This window comes from Serinus canaria, chromosome 2 (assembly GCF_022539315.1).
Source record: "Serinus canaria isolate serCan28SL12 chromosome 2, serCan2020, whole genome shotgun sequence".
Classification (NCBI taxonomy): domain Eukaryota; kingdom Metazoa; phylum Chordata; class Aves; order Passeriformes; family Fringillidae; genus Serinus; species Serinus canaria.
The window spans coordinates 115,938,359-115,948,139 of NC_066315.1; positions in this window are offsets into that span (position 1 = coordinate 115,938,359).

Consider the following 9,781-nt stretch of genomic DNA (forward strand, 5'->3'; position numbering starts at 1 on the left):
TCAATGAAGCATACTTGGCTGCAGAAAATTCAAAGCATGGTCAGCTTCTGAGCATCTGAGGAAATGGAGATAAAGTAAAAACATATTTAAAGAAAAAATTATTAGTTAGACACAGACACATGGCATCATGAGAAGTGGAAATGAGGCATGAAAAAGTTAGGTCTTCTGAGTTTTTCTATGACTTAGTTAACTCACAAACAAGATGACCTATCCAGGACACATGAGAGATGATTACATAGTTTAAAATTCCTTTTCAAGAGAGTACCACAGCCTTTTACCCTGACAGGTGATAGAGAAACCTTACCTGGATTATCTGCCAGCAAGAGATTTATAGGTTAACTTTTTGTAAAAGTTAATGTGAAAGTCAGGCACTATTTGCATTTGTAATATTCAGATTCTCTTATTAATTTAATTGAATAAAGGTCTGTGCCCTGCTTTTTGATGCAGACTCAGAAATAATAAAATACTTTTGATTTATATGTCTAGAAAGGCTATGGATGGATTCCATCCCTCTTGTCCAGGGAATGCTCTTCTTGGAGCATTAATCTGCAGCACAAAATCACTGATACATTTAGGGATTGTCCTTATTACTCTCTCTTGCCAGGAAGTCTGTATTCTTAAAGGATGACTTACTATGCAAATAAATTAAAATTCCAGCCTCATCAGAAAAAATACTAGTTATTTCCTCCTCACGAGCAGTTGATAGTTACATCAAAACAAAATACTTTCATTTAATAAAGTTTTTGCAGTAATAGAAATGTTTTTGTTCAAAAATATTGTAAGCTTTGAAACTTACAGTGCAGAAGTACCTAATCACCCTGAATCTTCTTTCTAGGAGTTGCTTAAGCAAGGACATCATGCACAAAGCATGACACCCTGGAGTCAGAATTTCTGGAGAGTAAGGAAAGCTATAATTATTATATACGTTATATAAATTTAAAAAGTTATAATAAAGAAAAAATAAAAAGAAAGCTATGAATATAATAGATATAAACAAAAGAAAAAAAGTTTAAAATCCCTTTTCCCTTTAATTGCATCTTCTGGAGCTGATTTGGCCAGCCATGAATAATATATTGCAGGACTGGCTTCCTACCTTTTGAGGTCTCTTCTGTTCATCCAGTGTAGCTATTATGACTCTTAATCTGCTCTGTGTGACATAGAATTTTGCATAACATTAGGCAGCAGGTTGGAAGTGGGGACTCCTTAATAAATACAATTTCTGCTTCCAAATTACATACAGATGACTTCCTGGAGCTGACTGGAATAGACACTCCAAAAGCAATCTTCTGAAAGGACTCACATATATATATATATACACACATATATATATATGTACACATATGTACATATATATGACATTTACATATAATGACATATACCTAATGACATTTAAAACAAGTGATGCAAACTTGCCTGGGCCATTGCCTCAGTAATTAATGCTATGTACATCTGTCTTTGTCCTTCTGGTGAAGAATGAATATTCAACTTCCTCGGTAGATGTGGCTATTTATTTGAACACAGCTCTCTGTGTTACCAGTTAGTCCAAGCCTAACTGGAAAACCAAGAAGAAAATGCAGACCTTTTCTCTTTGTGCTAGGAAAATGCAAGGTGTTCTGCTAGCCCAGATCTGCCACAGACACTTTAGGGGAACAGACACTCTGGGACTTCTCTGAAGCAGCACTGCTGCTGCTGAGTGAGACCTCTGCCTCATGGCCCTCATTTTTTGTGGCTGTGACACTGTGGGACTTGCATTGTCATATTCAATCCCTTGGTATCACACTCTGTGGAAGGAAAATTATAATAGCTGTGTTGCACTTGCTCACAGAAACAGGATGTTACTCGAATTTGGCTTATTTAATTTAGCAGAACTGTTAACTACCAAGCATGGAAGCCATGCTAGAAGTTCCCAGGCCACCTTCTAAATTCAATTTCCATTGAATTTCCAGATAGTCATGTTGCTGCAAAGATAAAGGACCAAGGCTGTATACCTCAATCCGAAAGGAAACTTGTGCTGTCACCAAATTCCTTCATTTTGCCCCTTTTCCCCCAAGTCTAGTCTGGAGAGGGGGGCAGGGTGTGCCCACGGCTGTGCTCGGCAAAGGTGAGGGCACAGCAGCTGGTCAGGCTCTGCATCACCCAGAGCAGGACAGGGTGCCAGGCACCAACCTCACCCACCATGGCTGTGGCAGTGCCACTTTCTCCTCAGAATGGTTTTCAGTCAGGCTGGCTCTGATCCTGGCAAGGCTGGCACAGGCCAGGGACAAGAATTTTGAAAGACACATCAGAGAAGAAGACATAAGAAAGGGAAGATTCTGTATTCAGAGAGAAGAGGCAATTGAGAAAAAAATATGCTAGTCACAGAGAAATGAATTCCATGGGCTGTGAGAGGAGAAAACACAAGAGAACAGAAAGGGGTGTGCAGGAAACCAACAGAGAGTGAGATTCCTCTACTGCATTTAGGTTTCTGATGCCTATTTCTGGGCATGTTATGGGTGTGTGCAGGCTGACAGGGAGATTGCCCATTTATATAAAAAATATTTGTACTTTTTTAAGTATGAGGATTATATGCAACAGATTGTGCTGTTTTCTCCACACACAACTTTAATGGGTGCCCTTTAGAGACAAACTAAGGGATTTAAGACATTAGGTGCTATACATGAACACATATAGCTGTAGGGCATGGGGTTTTCTTTTTCATTTTCAGCTGCCTAAACTAATTAGGCATAGAAGAGTTCAGGAACTAAAAATAACTTGTCATTTACAGGACTGGGTTTTACCTATGCCTCTTTTTCCCTCAGGAGAAAAACAAGAGATGTTAAAAAATCCAAACAAAAAGAAAAGAAAAACCACACAAACAAACAAACAAACACCACTATAAGCCACAAAACCCCCCATGGAATAGGTTAAAAGATTCAAGTAGAAACATACTAGTCTTCATTGTAGTTAAAAGTGCTTTCAAACACTTCAAGAAGATTGCTATCACTGTAAGGAAATCTGACACAGTCCTCAGGCTCCCCAGCTTTGCATCCACTTCAGTGCTCAGTCAAAAAGTGAGCAGCAGCACTCCCTGTGCCTGCTGCAGTCACACCTCAGGACATCCTGTTGGCCTCCCCAAAACTCAGTGCTGTGTAACTTTTCTGATATTATTTTTACAACATCAAACAAAACCCAGAAGAATTTATTAAATGTTTTTACAAAGCAGACAAAAAGACTTTGCCAAACACCACACTGCAATAAAGAGGTGTAGGGGAAAAATACAGTGTAAGATGTATAATATAGTGAAACAGAATTTAAATTATGGAGATCCTTTGTGTAGGGCAACTTCATGGTCATTTTCCCCTGCCCAGAAATTGCACCTGCTTGGCACCACTTGGTTTCATTATTGATATTTGAGTATTAGCTTTGATCCAGCTGCAAACAAACAACCATACTGATTTGTTCAGTGTGAATATTGGTACAGTGAAATTAAGTCTGGTGCTACAATGCACCTGTACCTTGGACACAGCATGATTAATGCATGTGCTTATTTGGGTAACCCTGGACAGCTACAGGCAATTGTCTTTGAAACCAGCCCTAGTGACAGTAATAAAAACCAAGACCTGGACCCAGCAAGAATTTGGATAATCTCCACAGCTATTCTTTACACCTGTCAGCTTCTGTAACTCTCATCTGCCTCTTCAGGTGAGTCTACCTCACTCTGCCCCACACATCTGCATCAGGTCCTGGCTACTCCTGCAGGGTGAGAGGGAAGCCCTGGTGCAGCTGTAGGTAAAGACAAGCCCAAGTCATACAGGGTTTGATGTGAACATTGATTTCATACTCCCCAAATGAGAAGTTACGTGCTCCAGTCTCACCTTTTTCTTTAGTGGAATAAAATCTTTGCTGTGTGGCACCAGTGACTTGCCCTGCATAGGCTAAGGGGGTTGACTGATGGAGGGGGGAAGCTGAGCAGTGCACATGGAGAGAGCCAATGCCTCAGAGAAAGACATTTCTATGACGTAATGGGGCCTGGTATGATGGAATCACATCTCACTCATCAGAGTGGTGCCCCCTCACCACCACTTTTCCCCTCAGGGGGCTTGAAGAGGCCCACAGCATTGCTGCTACCCAGCAGGCTCACTGCTGCAGAGTTTAGGAATTCTCCTGGAATTTTACTGGTGGAAGAAGATTCTACCTCTGAAGGCCAAGTGATTGATAAATATTCCATCCCCATCCTAATCCACGAGGCTGGGATTTCCATCTTTCAGACCCTGGCAGGCAGGCAGATGACTGAAAGCCACAGGTAATGCTCAAATCAAGAACTGCTGGAAAGTCCAGTGCCTGAAGTAACTCCGTGTTCACCAGCTGCAGCTGCCATGTCTTGCTTCAGCTTCCAACCAGGAGCTAAGGGCCAGTTTCTTTCATGGAGCTGCTGCATTCCTTCTCATTTCCATGTGTTTTCTGTATTGCAGCAGCTGTCCCAGCAAAGCTCAGCATGCTCATTACCGTAGAAATGTACAGCAGCTTTCAGCAGGCAGAAGGCAAACCGAGCCAGGAGAGGGTGGCAGCTCACTGCAAGCTGTGTGGCAGGTCTGGATGAAGCTGACCCAGGCTGGGCTTCCTCCCACACCTGTCTGTAAGCTGCTTGTGCCCAGGAAGGGTTGTGGGCTTTCCTTGCCCTTGCAAGAGGGGAAGGGGCAGTGCTAAGGCATGGCTCAGTTTCCTGTAGCTGTGATGGGGGTGTGCTGCTGGGAGCCAGCTGGGATGCTCACCCAAGTAAGTCCCTCCCTGGGCTTTCTGATACCAACATCAGCAGACAGAGCATCCTCCTCCATCTGAAACTCCCCACAGGCTGTCATGCTCTCCTGCCCATCCTGGCACTGTTGGACCATGATGTTCGACACGCCATGATCCAGGTTCCAGCTGCTCTGCAGTCCTGGGGCTGAGCCAGGGCCCCACCTCCAGGGGGAACCTTCCACACTCAGCTGAGGAAATAACCAGGATAAGCAGCCCAAAGATGTTGGGAATGACCCAGCCTGGCTGCTGTCTCTTGGCCGGTGTCATTCATCACCCCAAAGCAGTCTGCAGCTTAGCTGTAATGATCAAACTAGAGCTGTTGGGGACAAAAGAGGAAAGATTGGGCCATAATCAGAAATGCCTAGAAAGCATTGGCTTTTCCTACTGGAAATTTTCATTCTCAAATTTCCATAGTTAATAGCATCAAATGAAAATGCTTTGCAGATGCATAATATACCAAGGCTCAGAGAATCTGAGAACAGCAGATGGCTTATACACATCTGAGGAGCTTTTTAATAATAAACAAATAAATAAAGATTGGAGAGGAGTGTCAGTCATGCATCTTGTTAGATGCTTAATCAGGGAGCTGAGACATCCCAAATTTTAATTGCCTTTATTTTTCAGAGCCACAGTCTAATTCCAAATTGCATAAATGAAGCCCTTTAATTTTTCTTGTCTGGTTTGAAGTCTTGGTATCTAGATGATAATTTATCAGGAAGTTCTGCAGGACAGAGAACAAGATAAATACCAAAAATTCTGCTACACATGAAAGTATGAGATCATGTTTCATTTTAATTACTTCTCATACAATTAATCATCCATCTGTCCACATTATATTCTTCAACATTATGGCCTTGAGTAAAAGAAAACTTTCACTGAAGTCATGGCAAGCTTAGCAGGAGATAAGCTGTGCTAAAGAAATAAAAATGTGTGGTAGTGATTTAGGGGCTGTAGCAAAGTTCATAAGAAAGACATCAGTCTAGACCTTGATTTATCATATGGGGTCAATCTGTCTTGTAACTGAAAACTAAACAGGACAATCAAGCTCTGTTCTGAGGACAGTTTTGTTTTGGTTTTTTGTTTTGTTTTTTTGAACAGGATTTTTTTTCTTCCCACAGTAAACCCTAGCCCTAATGGCACTGTATAAACATGCTCCCACTCCTCAGCCTGGGGACAACTGATCCCAGCAGACATCTGCTCCATGTCATCCAGAAACCAAATAGGTTGGGAATTCAAAATATACAAAGGCTTTGTTAGCAATGACACTGCATGGCTGAGCATTCAGTTTCAGATATGCCCAGGAGGTTTATCATGGTCACCACCATCCTCCTTGGATACAATTTCTACATAGAAGTAATTTCATTGTGTTACATAGGTGTTAATTTTACTCTTATGAAGAATTAATTTAAAAAGAGCATTATTTGACTCCTAATAACCTTTCTGAATGTCACTTAAAGTCCTTCTGAATGGCAAAAGTACATGGCATGGTTTGTGCACGTGTCTGCACTCGCTGGTGTGGCAGTGCAGGATATGAGCCTCAGGCTTGCTCTTCTCGTGAGAAATCAAAATTCTCCTAATTTATCTAAACATGAGTGAGACATGACAGAAGTGTTGTGTTTTGTGAAACCCTGACTTGTCAAACATCACCTGGCACGTGACTTGTTCTCCTGTTTCATGCAGTTCTGTGGCCTGACTGGCACAGACAGCCAAGCCTCAGAGGGAAACTGAGTCTAGCACCAAAGTCCCAGAGTGACCATCACTATCCATGCTGAGCATTTGCAGGAATGGCTGCCAAAAGCACAGTGTATTATACCCTGGACCCTGCAGTCAAAATGTGCAAGTGAGAAATTTGGGAAAACAAAAGATGCTCAGCAAGCCCTGCTGCTCAGACAAATGTTACTGTCTGGGCTGGTATTCCCCACACTGTTATGCAACTCAGCTTCTCTTAAAATAAAATTAATGCATAAAGATACATGCTTCATCTCTATGATAACTTTTCCCCACTCACTTTTAAGCATAGCTTAAAAGCTACGGTATATTTTCATCTCAAGTTTCACTTTTTGCTAAATGAGTTGGAGATTAATGCAGAGGAATTCATTTCATGTGCCTGACTCCCCAGGTGTGGAAAACAGAGAAAACAGCTGACAGATTCTGAACAGATTTCTTAGAGAAACCTTGTAAACACAGCTAAGGGAAGGCAAGGATCTTGATAGTTAGGAATAAAAGGAAATGAAAGATATTTATGTTGAAGCATTATCTTGGGCTGTGATGTCTTGAGCTTCAGCTTCAGCTGACACAAACTGGCCAGGGAGCTCCTGGGCTCGCTCAAACATCTAGTGTGTCCATGGAGCCAGTTCCCCCATTTGCAGGCATCTGAAGCAGAACAGTCAGTAATTTGGGAAGACCATGGTAGCTGTTGCTGGAAGAAGTAGTAACTGCTGCCTCGACATTCTGGCACAGTAATTAAACTCCCTAAGGAACCACAAGGTAGCACAGTTTGCAAGAACCTAAGTGGGAAAACTACAGGGATGGGAACAAACTCATCCTGAGTTTGACTGGAAACCCAAGTGAAGTGTAAAAGCCTAGGGATGAACAGTGAACTATCTTCTGTTTCTAGTGAGATGAAAATTTTGTTGCGTTCAGCTTAGTGGCATAAAGAACATAGAAAACTGTTTCAGTTTCAAGTCCAGAAGCAAAAGAATTACTGGTACTTTTTGTTGAAGTGGTAGACTGAGATGCTCGTTGCAAATATTAATGAGGAACAATCAGTACAAATACCTCAAATTAAAGGAAAGCAGATGATAGGTCCTCAGGTTTCTCTCTTTTCTTCAGGAAGCCCAAGACATGTTTAGACCCGCTATTAGATCCTGCAAATGTCCTCCATCAGTGGTACAACAGTTTAAATGCCAGCAATGAATTTTGAAGTCTACAAGAATGGAGAGAATTAACTTCATCCAGGGTGAGAATGGGTTTGGCCAAAAACTTAGGAGTATTTCCATTCTGTCATGGCTCCTTTGGAAAAATCTCAGAAATCGTCTGCAGCCTCCTCACTTTACTTTGTGTCTCCTCTAAAATGCTATCAACATTAATATTATTAAATCTAGTTCTATATTAAAAATTGGTGATTAATACAATAAAAATGGAGTAATTAATCACACTAGTATGTTCCATTCTCTTTTGAAAAGCAGGTCCCCAGGTGTTATTAGTACAAGACCTGCTGAGTAAATCCTGGCCAAGTACAGTGATATGAAGTTCAAACTTGCCCTTCTGCAGTTGAATTAAGGTCACTATAACCAGTTTATATTGGTGCCTCAAGAAGTCACACAGAGAAACTAATTTCCTAAAGTGTTTCCAGTTAGAAAATTGCTATTTTAATCTTTCTGGTCTTGCTGATCTATTCTTCAGGAAAATTCCAAGAAACTGAACACATATATCATCACCTCTTAAACCTGCATACACACAGTGAAAGAGATCATCAAAGGCAGCTTGGGAGCTACACAGTCACAAGCTGCTGTGATTTAACCCCAAAGCCCCACACAGCCACTCACTCCTCCCACAGAGGGGTGGGGGGAGAATCAGAGGAGTAAAACTGAGGAAATTCATAGGTTGAGATAAAGACACTAAAACATCCCTGAATTATCAACCCTGTGTTCAGCACAAATCCAAAACCCTGTGAAGAGAATTAACTCTACCCCAAAAAGTAGCCCACAGTATTCAACCCAGTTGTTTTTGATGCTCAGAAGCAGCAACTGCTAGAATTTACCCCTTTGAATCTTTTGGGTTTTCTGCTTTTTTGCTTTTCATTTACAGAAAGCTTAGTTCCAAGGGATGTTTGTTCACTACATCTCTGAAAAATCAGATAATCACAGGGTTTTTGCTTAGGTCTGGAGTGAATGCTTTGTTAAAGTGCTCCTCCAAACAGTGACAGCTATCTTTAAATGGTCTAGGCTTTTTTTTTGGATGAAATTGTCTTGGAAATTTTTTTGGTTATATGAGAACTAAAAGAAGAGCTGGCTCTTAAAAAATACTGATTACTTTATGAAACAGATATAAACATAATGAGGATGTGATGAAAGCTGGAACAGTATCCTTACCAACAGGTGGCTCAGGGCAGGACAAACTTCACTATTTGCCCTGTAAATAAGCAGTGGATTAGAGAAGAGGCCTGCCCTGGGGAAAGACACAAGGCTAACAAGGAAAGGTAATCAATCACTTCACAGTATCTGTCAATCTGTCTTCCATGTGAGTACTCAAACCATAACAATTTGAAAAGGCACTTAGAAACCTTAGTGGACTTGGACCCTAGCCAGTTCCCATAGCTTTTCTGGTAACACCATCACCAGATGCATGAATGGGAAATCCACAGTAGGAAAAAAACCCAAAAGAACCCACACAACCCAAGATAAAATATTATTTACTGTGATAAAAGTGACTGAAACCTTGTTTACATATTCCCACCTCAAACCCAAACATTTTTGATTGAGCCCTGGCATGCAGACTTCAGCCACCTGATTTCACACATGGCTATTCCTCTTTCAGGGCTCCTGGCTCATAAGGGCAATGCAGGATTAACACATAAATGGGAAATTATTCCTTATTGTTCTTCCTCGTTGTTCAAACCGCCTCCATACTTTCCTCACTGTTCCAAGGCAAGAACCAAGGCTTTTCCTAATGGTTCCTCACTATTCCTAACAGGCCATTAATTTCTATAGAAATCTCCCCAGTACAGTCCAGCTTCCAATATTGTTTTGCTGAGCAGCATCCAAAGCAATTAGTATGGTGGCGCTGATGCTAAAGAGGAAAAGGTTAAAAGTTAACCTAAAAATATGGTATTCAACATAGAAGTGCTTGGACAGTAATCTCTGCTTTGGATTCACTACCTTGACTCTTGCAATTTTGCAGAGCTTTTGTCAGCCCAAAAGTGGTGGGGATTTGGGCAAGTTGTTTTGTGATTTGTTTTTCCTCACAATGAAGCTTGTGGGTCAAGCTCTTCCTCTTACTCTTT